Source organism: Takifugu rubripes, chromosome 15, assembly GCF_901000725.2.
Source record: "Takifugu rubripes chromosome 15, fTakRub1.2, whole genome shotgun sequence".
Classification (NCBI taxonomy): Eukaryota; Metazoa; Chordata; class Actinopteri; order Tetraodontiformes; family Tetraodontidae; genus Takifugu; species Takifugu rubripes.
The window spans coordinates 3674911-3692413 of record NC_042299.1 but is presented as its reverse complement, the minus strand read 5'-3'; the positions used below and the strand labels follow the sequence as shown (position 1 = coordinate 3692413).

The 17503-nt window shown below is 40.2% G+C and overlaps 1 protein-coding gene across 11 annotated transcripts in view; it reads right to left on the bottom strand.

The window, feature by feature from the left end:
- auts2a (activator of transcription and developmental regulator AUTS2 a) overlaps positions 1-17503 on the bottom strand; it is a 284512-nt gene that overhangs the window by 103129 nt on the left and 163880 nt on the right. The window lies entirely within an intron of this gene.

Below are 17503 nucleotides of genomic sequence, written 5' to 3'. Positions count from 1 at the left end.
CTTGGCTCTTCCAAACAATATATTATGCACATTATTCACTACCTGTAGCAGGACTTAAGGGATGAGTGAAATAAGACAAGCTGTGATCCATGGGGGGAAACTGCATCTAGCTACCTGTGCAATGAATCTTCCAACCTACTGTTTTTATGTCCCTTTCACTTGGGCCATCATTCTGCCATCTCCTATCCTCTTCACTGGTTCCCACTGTCCAACATATCCATCCTCCTTGCCTTTATCATGCCCATCCCTTCACATTCCTCTTTCTCTGCAGAGGTGAACACAATCTCATTAGCCACTACTGGATGAGGCATCCTCTCCTCTCAGGTTCAAGGTGATAGAAGATTAGGCCCTTTGGCCTCAGCCTGTTTCATATTCAGAGGGTGTTACTTGCTACTCAAGAACACCAAATTACATTGAACCTGGGGAATCTAGCACCATTAATTTAAATGGAAGGTTAATTTTACATTATGCAAGATGATTTCTTAGAAACCTACCATAAAGGGGACATGCAACAATGGATGAAAGTCAGCATCTGTGTTTATATATGCACATGCATATTCCTAAACAATTACAGAGAGACGAGCTACGGCTTACATATTAACATTAATAATGCAAAGTTCTTTGCAGGATTTACATGACTTACATGGTCAGGCTATTGGATTTGGAAAGATGAACACTGGTAAAAATATACCGGTACATCAATATTTATTGAAAGCATTGCTGCTGTACAGTGGAAAGCATAGATTCCAAAATTAAGACTAGGAAATGAAGAAAAATTGGAAAGCAGTGATGGACATTAAAAATAGTTATTGATGGTATAGAAACAGCAAAACAAAGACTGGCATTCTGATCATCACTTTACTTGAAACCATCAGTCCAAATGCAACAATGTTCTTTAACAGTAAATCCCTAGAGTATTACACACCTCATCAGTACTCATGTCCCATTATGGCCACTATTTGCTCCCGACCCACATTAGTTAATAGTAGTCATTTGTTCAAAAAAATAGAGGGTGGCAGAGACAGAGTGGGAGCTGGACCCCTGAGAGGGAACAATAATCCATCCAAATGGGGTTTGACTTACAGTTCCAAGCACTGCAGCACCGTCCAACACCCACCGCCCCCCTCCCTTTTTATCCACAGCCTCTTGCCAGAGAGCAGGCTTTGGCTATTTAATATGAAATTTCTTTGGGGAGCATGCAGCCTAATTAGGGGAATTGATAACCTCACTGCTTATTAAAGATGCCAATACATTAGAAAGTCATTAAAGATAAGTATAGCAATAATTCTGGCTATAAACACTGCTGTTTCATAGCCAGGGTGTCAATGCAGTTAAGAAAAGACAGGGTGAATGGAGGAGGACCAGCTGTTGGGTGGAGGTGAGAGGTAATTTTTTTCTCAGCCAATTGTAAATACTTTCAAACACAACCAGCAGGCAAAAATGTACATACTTTTTCCTTCAACATAATGAATGAGAGTTACTTCTGTGTACTTCATCAGACCATCCTGGAAAGTTGGACAAAATGTTCAAGTGACTCCTGTGGGTCAACCACAGTACCGTTTAAAGGCCCATCGTCTCTCAGTGTGCACTCACACTAGCCAACTGTGCCATGCCCAAGCATGCATTCCCCTGTATGGTGCAACCATACACCACAGCTCTCCTGTTCCCCTGTTTGTTTCTGGTAATCATCATGAGATAATCCAGTTACACAACCATAGCTCTTTGTGTCCACCACTCATCTGAGGATACCCATGATGGAGTGTCTTCACAACCCTTACATCAACTGGCTCACTGGGGCTATTCTGGAGGGGAGCTCCATCTGTCATCAATGGTGTCTGCTGCAAGCTTCATTTCTGTCCTAAAACTCTGGCACTTTACGTGACCTCTCCAATGTGCCATTTGAGTATCACCATTTCCAACAGGTCTTAAGTAAAGCCAGGCCATGTTTCTGTCCCCATACTGTCCGTACGACTGCATCATCGACCTCCTGCCTGGTAGTTCACCTCTCAAGGGGCACCTGTATTCTCTGTCAGAGCCTAAGAGAAAGGCCATGTGCAGCGACTCCTTGGCTGCAGGCATCATTTGTCTGTCTTGAGGTGGCTCCAATGGGCCACCATTTTCACCAAACTAGACATGTGCAACACTTACCACCTCATTTGCAGAGAAGGAAATGAGTGGATAGCCTTTAACACCCCAACTCAACAATACAAGTTTCTCATAATGCCATTTGGACTCTTCAATGCCCCTGCAGACCCAAATGAATGATGTGCTCTGTGACATATTCAACTGACATGTTTTTATTTATCTAGATGACATCCTCATCTTCTCCCGCTACAGAGAGCAACACATCCATCACGCCTGGTCAGTCTTTCAGCACCTACTCAAGAACTCTCTGTCTATAAAAGCAGAGCAGTGTGGATGGGGGCTGTCTGATCCCTATGCTTTCTTCTCCTGCTGTCTGTCCACTGCTGAGAGAAATTCTGACATTGGTAAAAGGGAATTGTTTACAATTAGTTACAGTGGCACCATTGGTTGGAGGTTACCAATAAGGCTTTTTGTGTGGACTGATCACAAGAACAAAATATATCTGCTCAGACCATGGTCCCCAGTTTGCCCTCAGAGTTTTCCCGTCTGCAGGGGGCCTCATCTAGTTTGTCTTCTGGGTTCAACCCCTGCACAATGGATAGGCTGAGTGTATGAATTAAGAAAAGGTGGCATGCTTGCAGTGCACTGCCTCTCAGAACCCCTCTTAACAGTCCTCAGTTACTGTTTATGGAATATGCTCACAACTCCTTGATATTCCCTGCCACCAGCCTCTCTCCATTTCATTGTGCATATGGCTGTCGACCACTACTACTTTCAGCCCAAGAGAAGGAGTTTTCTTGTCCAGGCCTTCATCCGCTGCTGCCGCAGGACATGGCACCATGCTCAACCCTCTGTCGGTCTGTGGGATGCCATGCTGTCACCATCATCACAGCTCATCAGTAGGGACTGCCTGTCACTTTTGCAACTACTCATCATCAAAATTCTCTGGGGCACCCTGCCAGAAAGGAATTCAAATCAGCCTAGAAGGCTTGAAAAATAAATTGACGATAACAGACACAGTGATCAGTAATGTGTGGAGCCCAGGAGATCACAGCAACTTGCAGAGTAAAGTACTTGTAATATATATTTAGCATCTGAATAGAAAGGACAGGTCTCCACTGCCAAACACTAGGGAAAAAAGCACAAAGATGCTGTGAAATCACCCTCCCGACCCCATAACAATATATTCAAAGTTTTAAATGGCTGTACCAATTTGTGGATGAGTCATAACACACAAATATATGGTGGAATCAAACTGTCTCATAATGCATCATAAAAAGAAAAAAACCTCCCCAAAAAACAACTAATGGTCACTGACATGTAAACATACAGTACTAGTGTCCATTGTTTGGGTAAAAGATGGTGGAAACACTATTGCAGAGGCATTGAAATGACCAGATACTGCCAGGAAATACTACTGTTTAATGAAGTATTGCTTTTAGGTTTCCCAGAAACATCAGATACTGTGCAGAAAGAACACATTATGGTACAAATCACGGCGAAATGCTGCTAACTTTTACGAGACTAAATAGCTTTGGTTTAAATGGTTTTAAATGTATTTGTAAAATGTCAACTAACATGCATGTAACATATCATCTGTACAGAAATATTGATGATCAAATTAAAGGATCAACAGTTCAGGAGTGAAGGAGAAGCCTAACATGGAGACCATCTTTCAATTTTTCCACCACAATTCATTGCTAATCTGCATAACAGGTTAGCGGTGTAGCAGCCCACAACTTTTCAAGCATGTTGTATTCAACAGGTCTCTCAGGGCCAATGCTAGTGGCAGTTATATAAATGATTTAAGAGACAAATAAAACAAGAGGCAATAAGTATGAGGGATTGAAATATTGAGAGAGGATTGAGAGATCTCCATCATTGAATGTTGCAAATTAAATTTCCTCATCAAGACTCTCATCATTCTGGCAAAAGGGAGTTTACAGTCTGTTTTAGATCTGCAGAAAATTGAATGGTTATTCCTTCTGTTTGAATAGGGGATTATTGCATTTTAATAAGTCCTCTTTGGGAGTTGGTGCAACAATGGCTTGTTGTGAATAACTGCAAATAGCTTTTCCTGCATGCAAGGGGACAATTCATGCTACTAAGTGTGACAAGGTGCTCTTTCTTTCTTACTGCCCGCCCATGCCCTAGAGCATATTTATGAGGAAAAGTAAAAAATGTGCCATGGGAATGGGAATGTTTTTATCTAGCAGAGAGAAAAGCCTGACTGTAGATTTTAATTAAAATGACACATCTGCACAGAAATTTCACTTAGTTGATTTGAATACAGGATTCATCATGTTGAAGTTCATGCACCTACATTATTTTACTTTTTATTTCAAAGGGAGGTGGGTGGAGGCAATCACTAAATTGAATTGTAATGCTCTGCAGATATTTGCTAATAAAATAAAATCATAATCCTGAAGGCCTTAATCTTTCAATTTTTTTATTTGAGGTTTGTAGTCAGGAAATACTTTCAGACAGGTGATCTAACATAAACAAGAGCATTACTCCTCTAGCATTTTGACCCCGTCATTCTAGTAAAAGCAGAGGAGCAAAAGAAAACCTCACAAAGCCACTCGCTTCTGAGGTACTTTTCATTCCTGTAGCCATTTAAATGGATCCAGCCATCCCAAGTCAGCCTATTGAAAAATTTCTGTTGCTGCGGTCAAATTTCTGCAGGCTAACAGGGCAGTTAAGTGAGTCTGATTCTGACTTTTCTACAAAAATCACAAAGCTACACAGTATTGAAAAGGATGCTTGCCCTCTCTTTAGTCTTACCTCCTCAGGTAACTTTTCAATGCAATGTGTCCCTGGAGACTATTACCTTGCTCTGAAGCTCCAGCACACATCAGTGCAAATAATAAATGAGATGCCAGAGCAGAGAGCTGGAGTGATGGCAAAGTGATATCTCTCAAGTACTTTTTTGGCTAGGCTCTTGCTTTCACCTCCTTTTGAAATTGTGAATAGTGTCATAATGGAACTGTCTGAGTACTTGGAAGATAGAGAAATTTGCCTGAAAAAAAATGTGGGCGATCATCAATTGGCTTACCTCCACTTTAAAATTAAACCAACACAGTGAGGCTAATCGAAAGGCTCTCCCTCAAGGACAACTATGTATTTGGTCAGCACAAATCCAGTTCTCAACAGCATTCAGCAAACGGAGCGGGGAAAAACTGTACATGGCAGTCATGTGTTAAGCTTCGATTACAGTGTTTTCAGTTTCTGAAGTATGGGAGAAGTTTCAGAAAAACATCAAGTTTGGTCATAGACCATATCAACATCAGATGTCTTTGTCTGCCTGAACAGTGTGCTTGCATGTTCTCTCCAGAGGCCTGTACTCAACGTAAATTTTAATAATTAAAGCAAGTCAAAATGGTCTACCTCTCATCTTGTACGCTCTCTTAGGAGTTACTCGAGCTGGAAAATTACCATTTTCAGGCAAAATATCCCTAAAGCCTAGTGGTTTCTCTTGCTGAAGGAATAACTAGCACAGCCAGAGAGAATAGTTGGTATTTACTTGGATGTATCCAGCAAATAAATAAATAAATAAATAAAGTATGGAAGATAAATGCGGAATATATACATAGATATTTATATATATTCATATATATATTCATATATATATATATATATATATATAACTAAATATCTATGTATATTAATAGTTATATCATTGATCACATTTTTACAAACAGATGAACTTGTGAGTACTGTGCAGAAGTAATTGACTAGCAAAAAAAGTAAATGTTTTGGACAAAAGTAAATAATATGTACCCTCCTGGTGACCCTGAAATGGATAAAGCATGAAAGAAGATGAGACGAGACAAGACGAGATGAGTAAAAATGAGTAAACTACCTTTACAGTAGTTTGGTTAAGATGCTTCTCTGTGGCATGGTTTTGTTTTTACACATCACTTTGTGTTAGTCTCCGTGCCTGGCAAGTTGAAATCTCCAAGACGAGTGACCAGCTGATTGATATTCCTGCAGCAAGGCACACCTGGATGTGGTTCCGTAATTTATGTGGCTTACATACCAGCTGTTGACGTCACATAATTTAATAACTATACAGTAGGTCCAGTGGTCCTTCCCATGCAAATATGGTACTTTCCCAGAAATCACTTGTGACTGTACTGGGGCACACATCAGGAGCCATGCATTCCCATCTCTGCCAGGTATTCAGGAGAATTGGGCAATTGTGGTAAGTTTCTACATCAGTGTTCATTAGAGTTTTTCCAGCAATCTTCGGCTCATCCCTCTGATTCGGCTCATCCCTCTGGTAAACCAACTGTTTATCCTCCATCAGGGCCCTGCTGCAGTCTCACAATATGACAACTTTCGCTTTCTTGCTGCCGAGAGCAGATGGAGTGAGTTCACCTTGTAAAGTGGTTTTCTCAGGGGATTATCAGAAGTGATAAAGGATGAATATAAGAGACATAGGGATAGAACAGGCAAATTCATTTAACCACTACAGTGACAACTCCTGTGCCACAATAACCCTTTAGGCTCCCTCAAGCCAGGTGGAGCCGATGCAAGTACCGGTAGGCCAAACCAGGCTGTCCTGTGTGGAATGTCATCTTATAATCCAGCAAAGACTCTGCATCTGGACAATCAGGTTATTTCCTGGCTTCCTGTCACCAGCTTCCAAAAAAGGAGGTTTATCAATGACTGGCGGGGTGCTGGTTAGCTGGATAGGTGTCACCCACCGCCAGGATTCAATTAACAGATATTCTCCCGCAGGACAATTGACCTGTTTTGGTCAATTTTTAGTGGAAATTCAGTGACAAAGAACCGCATAATCAAGCTAAACTGTCAATCCTTGCCCATACCAAAAGAGGTTTTCTCCCTAGATGCCTGAAGTTATTACCTCGGATGCATTAAACTTTGCTGTTGCCTTTTCAATAACCAGGCAAGCATTCAGAAAAAAAATTCACTATTTTCTATTCCCTCTCCTTCATCCCCATTGTCTTGGATCCCTGGTTAAAACAACCAAACCCACATACCCACATATAATTCCCCCATGACTAATTGGAACACTTTCTGCCACTCCCTTGGTCTCCACTCTGTGAAGGATCAGGCCCTGTTGTTGCATCCAAATTGACCATATATAATTGTAGAATTGAATGGCTCCCTCATGCTTTTTATTTGTAGAGAAGAAAGTCAAGACTTTGTGACCCTGCATTGACTACAATAATTTAAACCAGATCACCATAAAAATACTCGTTCCTGTGATTGAGCCTGCTTTTAGTCTTCTACATCAAACCACAATCTTCTTCAAAAACTTGATCTCGATCTTTGCAATACTTATAACCTCACCCAGATCAAAGAATATATTTGAAAATGACCTTCAATTTCCCATCTGGGTCACTTTAAATATCAAGTGATGCACTTTGGCCTAACCAATTCCCCTGCCATTTTCCAGGCCGTAATCAATGGCATTTTCAGAGACATGCTCAACAGATTTGTTTTTTTTATATTCTGCAGGGATGCAGAAACACTAATCCAACACATGAGACTGGGGTTAGGAAGGCTTTTAAAGAACAGACTGTATGTAAAGCCTGAAAAGTGTGAATTTTTCCCTTTCCTCTGAGTTTTTCTAAGTTTTGTGGTGGGAAAGAGATAACTGAAGGCAGATCCTGTCAAGATCCAGGCCCTTACTGAGTACCCAACTCCCTTTACTAGAAAGCAGCTTTGCATTCACTAACTTCTGTCTATAGTTTCTATGTAATTACAGCAAAGTCGCAGCGACTCTCACCAACTATCCTCCCGTACGGTTCTTTCCAATTGGTCTGCTTAAGTCTTAAGCAGATGCAAAAGAATTGTTTACATTTGCACCTGTTCTTTCTCACCCAGCTCCCAGTCTTCAGTTCGTGGTGGCCTCAGATGCTGGGATACATGAGCCACACCTGGATGTGGTTCCATCAGTGCTGTGGCCAATATAAAACCTGGTGCTGTCACTCTGATGCCAGATCATTGAATACCTGTATAGTAGGGTCTTACTTTTGCAACTTTTTCCAGAAAATTATTTGTGACTGTATTGATTTGGATTTATTTTTTTTGCCTGTGGAGACCATTGATTTTAATTTTGACTTTTATCTGTGGATTTAGTGATTATTTTGTTGGGACACTTCCCTGAACTGCACACTTGCTTGATCTGGGAATTATTTATTGTTTTTGGAAATAAATGTGGGTAAACCCGGTTCCATCTTCTGACTCCGGGGGTTTTAAACTGTGATGCCAAATCTAACACTTTAAACTGCTTAATAAGCTGACAATGAAACATTGACCAATATTTGAAAGTAGTGATCATTTTAGCTTACTTCTTAAGTAGCAGCTGACAATATATTTTTACTCCCATCACAACAGAATTATGATGCTTGGCGTAATCTTTGGAATCAAACACTGACATGATTCATACCCATGTACAAACACTTAAAAAAAAACATGACCATAAGTCTTGGGCATCAAAAATCACAAGTTCAAATATACCACAGCGCCTTGTAAAACTAATTCCCAGAAAGAAAGAGGGTAGCAATAAGATGAAGACATTTTAACAAGCTAGGAACCAAAGGTATGAGAAGCAGCAAAGCACAGAAATCTCCTTCGGCATTTTCGTAACCATAGCAACAGTTTATAGTCTCTCTTTCATCAGTGCCTGCCTTCATTGTTGGCACTGACTCGTTTACCTCATAACTAGTGCAGAGCTCTCTGACATGCACATTACTGGGTCCTTTCTGCGGTGCATGTTTCAGGCAGCAACACGGGCTGCTTTAGTGCTACTGTCTCCTCTTTATGTGTTCTGATCAGGTATTAGCTGTCACAGTGGTACGGACCCAACTCACCACAACCTATTAAACTGCATGTAATCCACTCAGTCAAACAAACAAAGAGGTCTCCTCTGCTCATCAGGTCTGTCAGGCTATTTTAGGAATATTTCAATAGCTTGGATCTGCTTGGCCCATTATCTGCTAATCTACATTAACCCAAGATCATCTAAAAGGTGAAGCAACAAAGCTTTTACAAGAGTCACACAATTAAGACTAGGAAAACTACAATTACACTGGATGCCTTTTGTCATTACAAGGGAAGGATTGAAGACTGCGGTGAAAATGTGCAAAACTGATGCATTTAATGCGACACATATTGAGTATTGATTTGTCGACCTTCTCTGTGGAGACACTATAATATCCAATGTTAGCATTTTCACTTGATGTATACTTGCTTCTGCTTCAGAAAGGAGGATATGGAGAGAACTGGGACTTGGATAATATGTTTTAGAGGGCAAGTCACTGAGGTGCGGAGTGTCACATGAGACACTGGTGAGACCTGGACCTTGGAGAGTGTCCTTGCTCTAAAGCTGTGGTGCTGCTTTAAAAAAGGCCACAGCCACACCACAACCTGATTAGATCTCTGTGTAGATACTTCAGATGACTGGCCTCCTTTTTACCCTCCATTTCACTTATTCTTTACAAGGCAACCCATTCTTCAGGCATCAAAGGAAGCTGCCAGAGACTCTTTGTTCAGATTGGCAGATAGATCAGAGCTGGAAGGTTGACGTGAGGTATGCTCTTTGAGGATGGACTAAAGAGTACCTCCAGAGGATGTATGGAGGCTGGGGGCTGTCTTTGAGGTGCTGATAACAGTCATGGTAATGCATTCTCAAGATATGTATAAATGTCAACATGCTCTTGCTATCGGTATATAATCCTACACAGAAAGGCCAGGGTATGGATTTATTTTTGTATCTCAGTAAATGTTTCAAATATCTAAATATCACGGTTTGATTTCAGGAGACAACAGTGATCTTTTCTTATAAAAACATACAAGGATATAAAAGAGTATGCAGAAATGTGATCACCAAGTGAGGTCAAATAATCTTGTTTCTGACATCACTTCAATCAGACTCAAAAATTGATTATCAACCGCAAAAAAAACACAAGGACATATAGATTTAATAGTGTCGATCTGTTTAAAAGAATGTACAATGTCTCTCTGACCGTATAACCCCTTTAAAATGATTACACTACTTGAATAAATTTGAACAACTATCTTAGCAGTTTATTAAGAAACCCATAAGAAGTTATCAGCTGAATGGTTTACTGCAGAATAATCTATCAGCTTTCCACAAATATCGGCCAACATGTCATAGCTTCACTGTACAAACAGCAATGACCAAATCATACATTTAACCGCAATGAAACCAGCAGCAAAAACACCATCTTTACTGTGACCAGATGTCAGACATGATAAAGTAACATTCAGGCCATGCTTAAATCTTCAACATTATCCCCAAGATAATCTCGAGTCACTGCTCAGCAAATACATCTGGACAGAAAAAGATTCATGAGTAGAAGAGATTACAGTGACCATTGAGCAAGGTACCGAACCCAGAAAATGCTCAAAAACTGAACTGGCAACCCATCCAGGAATGTACCCCGCCTTCATCCATATGCTCTCTGTGACCCCGAAAGGAAAAATAGCAGTTAAGAGGACAACATTTTTATACAATCATGGCATTTGCATCTGCCTATTCTCTCTTCTACCTGTCCTCCCGCCTTCTCCTCCCTCTCTACCCAGCCGGCCATCAACAGGAGGGTCCCCCTATATGAGCCTGGTCCTGCTCAAGGTTTCTTTCTGTTAAAGGGGAGTGTTTCCTTGCCACTGTTGCTTGTTGGGGGTCAGGCCCTGGGATTCTGTAAATCACCTAGAAACAATTTTGATCATAACAGACACTATATAAATAAAGATTGATTTGATTTGACTTTTGTATGGGTTTATCAGTTGTTTAGTCTACATTTTTTCTTATTTAAAAAACTGTATTGGGATTTAAGATTAAAATGTTTTGACTGCACACAAATCCCAAAACCGGGAACTTTTAAAAAAAGGTTAAGACAGTCATACCTTGAAGAAGATGGTTGTATCAAACCAACCCAAATGGACCAGTTTTTAATTGTTCACAGTTACCTGTTGAAGGGAGTTTAAGACAGTAGACCGGGCTGGGTATAGATGTAGAGACTCCAAAAATCGGGTGTAAGGTAGGCATGGGAGCCAATCTTACATGAAGGAAGATGAGAATTCCTAAATAACAATGGTTCAGTATGCACAAACCTCAGAAGTATCAATGTTTACTGTCAGTCAAGGCTGAATACATGTGTGGCACCTGGCTTCAGGTCAGCAAGACCTGAAGAAAAACAAAGTTAAATCAAATGCCAAAATCTACTGATGAAGCAGAATTGAGTATAGGGGAGAGAGACCACAAACAGAAAAATCAAAATGAAAAATAAAACCCATGCACACTGTCTTCCTTTTTTCCTTTTTCTCCTGTTTTTCAAAAAGCCGAAAAGCTAACAGGAAGGGGGAGGGGTAATACAAAAGCTTGTGTTCTCATTTTCAGTTTTAGAGCCCCACCAGGACCACTGAAACTTCTTTGATTTCCCCAGTCCAATTATATCTCTACACTCAATCCTTCCAGAATAGCAACATCACACCAAGGGACGCTGTCTGCCTATAAGCGCAGCATGCCTAATGGAGTCCCAGAAGTTGACTTCATTTCATTGCTCCAAAGTAATGGACTGTGATATTTTCCCAAACTGACGGCAGTTCTGCCCCCGGAATCTACTCAACGATGTATGGGACCCAAACCAGCAACATGGCAGCCTACTGCCTCTCCTTTTAACAACCCCCTCCACTCACTGCTGCTGTCTACGTGAAATAAACCAATGGCCTCTCCTCCCCCTCTCAGTGCTCATTAGTGCTTCTAGCTGGGTGCCGATTCTCAGAGGGCCCCTGCAATGCCAGATATCCCTATTTGCCTGCCCTACTGTGGTGAATTTAAGAGGACTTTAATCTAAGTGCTGTGGAGAGGAGCAGTGGATACAGATGGGGGTGGAGGACTGTAGGGCAGATATGGAGGTACACGTGTGGGACCACAACCGACTGGCCATATTAGGAGAGAACAGAACAGAACAACCCCCCAGATGGCTCAGGGACATGATAGCGGTGCAATATAATTATTACAATGGTAGACACATCAGAAATATCTTGCAAGAATTACATCATATGAAGACCTAGCCACCAAAGACTGTTTTCTTTCACTATATATATTTCAAAATCCCTCCACTTTCCAGGCACAAATTATGTACTCAAACCAGTTTAGTGGTGGTTCTGTATGTAGCTCCTTATAAGGGACATCTTCCCTCCATGTTTGTCTCCACAGTTCTCTTCAGAGAAACTTTTCCCTGGAAAAAATTTATAGCAGTGTGACTTTTAAGATAAAATATACATAATAAGGTGAAAACTAATATCAAAAGGTTGAAATATATTCCAGTTATTTCATGGCTTCTTTGCCAGCAGAACACACAGGTGAGAACCGGTTTTCATAGTCAACATGAAAGTTAATCTTTTTTCTATTATCAGGCCTCCAAATGTCAACCATTTGTTTTTGAAAATAATTAACATAAGAACTAAAACTGGACTGTACCAGCTGTTTAGGGTTGTTCATATCACAAAACTGCCTTTCAAATGCAATAACTACAATTATATTCCTTTTTCCCCTTAATGTTCCTTAGTGTAATCTGCCAAGCAGATTCACAAAGGCTAATTTTAATTGTAATCATGCACATTATTCTCCTTCTGAAGTGTAGCATTAAGGCACACAAAACTAAGATGCCAAAAAGCACTACACCAGACTGTGGACATGTGAAGTGCATGTCAAGCTCCACTAGCTGCTGAGAGCTGCTGGGAGTGAGTACTCCTCCCTACACATGCCCTGGCTCTGGCATAGACACAGGGGAGTTAAGTGCCATGCTCCCTGCTGGTGATTATCGCACCTTCAACAGGCTGACAGGTCTCCTTGCCCTCCATGAATTGATCTAATTTGGCCAGGAGATAAGGCAGTAATTGGATGAGGGCTTTGATTCAGATGGCCTTGTCCAGCTTGGCTAATTCCACTCTTCCTGTACCGTCTGGGCCTGGGTCCAAAGGGGCAGGCCAAGGTTAATCCCACCCAATCCCCTCGACTCTGGCCTGCTCTTACACTCTGAACTCCTGCTACGGTGAATCATTTTAAACGGGTCCAAGCCAATGGTGTAATTGGTTTACTGCTGATTTTTCATCAGAGCTCAAAGGCCATATTATTAAACACAATGGTGTAGAGAACAGAAATGCATGTGCATGCCTCATCCAGTCATTCAGACCTCTAGAAACACTGTACCACGATACAAGAAACAGGCTCAAAAAGGGCTTAAAGTAAGATTTTATATACAGAATAGGTGTATAGTTTAATTTATTTGCTCATTGCAACATTTTTAATGTGAAAACAACTTCCTAACTGCAGGAAAGATCTAAGAGTCTACAAAAACCAACAGATTACCAGCATATTCATAAATTTAAAACAGATGTTTACTGATGCATTGTGACAGATCACACAGACTGTATCCTGTAGGTCACTGTTAGGACAAAATGCTCCTCATGAGGACACAACTCTGCCCTGTGTCATGACAGGATCAGCAAGAATCCAAATACCAGTTTCACTCCTGCTGTAGAGTCAAACCACTGCTGTTCCATTTACAAAAGGCATCAGATTAATCTTCACTGCTCTTTTCTATTTACACCTTATGCAGTCAGCAATTGCATTAATCTAGTTAAAAAGGCTCTGAAAATCTCATGAGAAACGCTAATCTTCTTATTGCATACATTTATTCAATATCAATAGTAACCGGAACGGGCCACGTGACAAGTGTTTATATGCTTGCTGATTGCGGATGACAGGAAGTAGACATAATCATTTGGGAGTTCATCAAGACTGACAGCTCTGGATCAAAGCATGGTGCTTAATCCCGGCGCCTAATGCATTTTATGAATAATTTTATTCTCATTGATCACACCACTGCACTTTATGTTAGTGGAACTAAGCCCAAATAATTCACCTTCTCTGAAAGCAAATGGTAAGATTTTTCAGGATCACCATGTAGTGGCAAATACAAAGATGAGGGATGTACCATGTGCTTATAACCTTAGAAAATAGCCTGGCAATATTGTGATTTGTGAAACAGCAACACATTTAGATCAATGGGATTTAAATAATCAAGCGCAAAAAAAAAAAGCAATCCAATATAACCCAATCACAACACTTTTCTGGGATTATGTGATGTGTGCTGTGCTGAGGGACTTGGATCTCAAGAGCCCTTAAATCCATTGGTTATTTAAATTTCACGATAAAGCAAAATAAATAAATAAAAAGGCACAGAAAAGTGTTGTAGCAGTGGCTGGTCATTCTTAAAGATTGTCACAGTTATCACTAGATTGTCAGTGGATCATCAGTCATATCATGGGTAATATCAGTTATGTTTCATAAAGATAACATTTGATAAGGCCACCCTGTAAATTCTTGGGCTTGACCTATAGATGGATAACGGTACAGTAAAACATCTTGCTGACCAGAAAAATCCTTTTCTCATATTTAGTGAGTAGCTGCTCACCTTCCACTGGGGCAGAGACAGATGAAAATGTTATTTCCCTACTCATCAACCCATACCTAGTCTGGGTTTCCACCGCTGGCAATTTCATTTCTCTTCAAATTTCATCATAAGCCTTTGGCTTGAGGGAAATAATGTTTCTGGAATAATCTCCTGCCACTATAATTCCAGGGGCATCATCTCTCTCTCTCCCTCTCTGTCTACTGTATCTCTTCACATAATTTACTGCTGATTTCTGTGCATTAAAACCAAAATCATGTATTTGATAGTAAGACTGTTGAGTCTTTTTCATTGTCTTTTTCACATCACGGAAATCAACAATTCATCCAATACAATTAAGGAAGAATTGTTCTGTGACTTTTCCTTAAATTTTTGTGGCTATATCATGTTATACAACATGCAGCTTTTCTATATTCACTTTATCATCTAGCTTCTTATACTTGTCCTATTCAGAAAGGCATTTGCTTTGATTGGTCCATATGTAGCACAAATTTAAAATGTTTTTGTGCTAAATACAAAGCTGATCAATATCATTAAATCAAATTCAACCACCTAAAAAAGGGTTCCTATGGAAACGTGAAGAATTAGCTTTGTCTTTATCATCTGCAGTAAAAGCATGGCTTCTTCCATTGCTTGCGGGTAAGGGTGAGGTGAAGTCATGCCACTGTACCAGTCAATGCTCAGTAATGATGTATATGAGTTAAAGATTTTTGGTGCCCTGGTGTGTGATTGATTGTGTATTCTCTGACTCTCAGTAACCCTATTTTAATAAACTTGTGATGTTTTAAAAAGATTTAAGCAACTCCTTTCGGTATTGCAGCATATTTGTTTTGCGGTGTGTGTATTTGTAAGGAGAAATGTGGTTAGATGAAGACCTTCTATCACAATAAAAGCCTTTTTCTCCATGCAGAGTTCCCAGGTTACTGCTATTGCTATGGCAACTGTTTATTTTTCCTTGGGCTCTGCATGCTTCCAATCAAAGTGAGACCTCTGCAGATATTCCTGAGGATCCACTTACTGTATTCAATTTATACCATCACAACAGCATTCATGTTGGAAGGCTGCAACAATCATGGGAAAGATTACTCACCACAACCTGAGATGACATCTAAAATTGGAGCTACAGGGTTATTGAGAAGGTTGAAGGGCCAACATTTAGCAGAGAGTTCTAGGGTTCACAACAAAGCCACGGGAGGAAATCCTGGCCATAGTCAATTTCAGTAAAAATGATGTGGACTAAAATTTGTTATTGAAAGCCTCAGAGTCTGAATACTTGGCAAATATTGCAGAGTTCTGGCAGGCATTTGAACTAGAAAAGTCAAAATGGATTCAGTCACAGCCCAATTATGGCATTCTTGAAAACACATGGATGTATACTGGGGCTTTATACAGTACCTTCAAACTTTTACTATGACATTCTGCAGCACTCATGCAATATTCCCTGAAAACTGATCGGAAGAGATTTGCATTTCTAATAATTAGGCCCTGCAATCAAAACAGTGTTAACAGCATGTACCAAAACATTAATGTGATGAATAATTAGCTCATTGGCTGCAATACAGCCATATTGCAGCTCCTATAATCATTCTGCCTGACGCAGCTGAGTCTGGGTCACACGTTTTAGAATGTAGGTGGTGAGACAGAACACCACGCACACTGGGACGGACATGTCCAACACTTGGACCTCCCCTCGACTTCTGATACTGTGGGGGCAGCTCAACACTGTGCCAAACAGGACAACTGTGGAAGGACAACTGTAAATACAGCCTAGTGAAAGACAGAATAAACTGCTGCAAAAGTATTTGTTTGGTGTGAACTATTGAGAAACTAAAGTTGAATCCAAGATGAGTTATTCTCTTAGAAACACAGCATAATACACAGAATAAAAAGCTTGAAATGTTTGTATAATCTAGGAAATAAAAATCATTTAAAACTGCTTTCACCAGTTCCAACACTAGCAAAGCACGTCATTTTTTTTGTAAAGTAACTAATGATATTATATCAATATCCTCTTGTCTAAGTTGCCCCGATTAAAACAGTAAGGTTTTTTCAATTCTGTATCTGCCCCCCAAAACACATTTCTATCGATCCCATGACAATGAGCTTATTATGTGGACAAGTTCTGTGCTTCCAGATCTAAATGCCTGTTGCTTACTATTTCCAAATGATTGAGAGGTAGAGAAAGATGTGTAACTGATGCCAAGCTTTCTGTCTGCATGAATTGCTGGCATATCTGGGCATGAAAGGGGGCTGTGACCTCACTGACATCAGAATGTCTGGGAATAATCGGAGAATGTGCTGAAGAGGTGGGATGGGCAAAGTGTGATGTGCACCAGCTGAGGCCACATTCCATCAGCAGGTCACAGGCGAGGAACCTGTGGAAAGAATGAGCAAGATATTATGTGGATCCTGCATCTGCCCTGGATTAATATAATTATGACAGTGAGTGTATTGCGTTAATCCATCTGCAAAAGCTATAATTTGATTTAAGAGAAATGGTTTCAATGCATGCAAAAAGGTCCACAAGCTTTTGACTGAAAACCAGTAATGACTGAAGCCAGTTTTACTTCACAGTGGAAAGAAACAGAGCTCCATTTGACAAAAACCTGGGGATCTGCTTCAATTTATAACAATATCCCTTCCAGATGTTTCATTATGAAGAAATGTTGAAATACACCAGCACATTAAAACTTGAGGGATGGATGTGCCTTTTCAGATTTTCACTTCATCACATATCATAAATTCAATATAACTTGTTCAACTGTGCAGAGTAACAAAAAATGTACTAATATTAATACATGTCCGTTCAATCACAGACAAATCAATGACTAAATTATGTTCAGTAGGAAAGATGATTTTACTTTACAGACAGGCTTGTTAACATTTAGTTGAGCATTTTGGGATAAATACTGTGTATCAGAATGAAAATGAAAATGAAA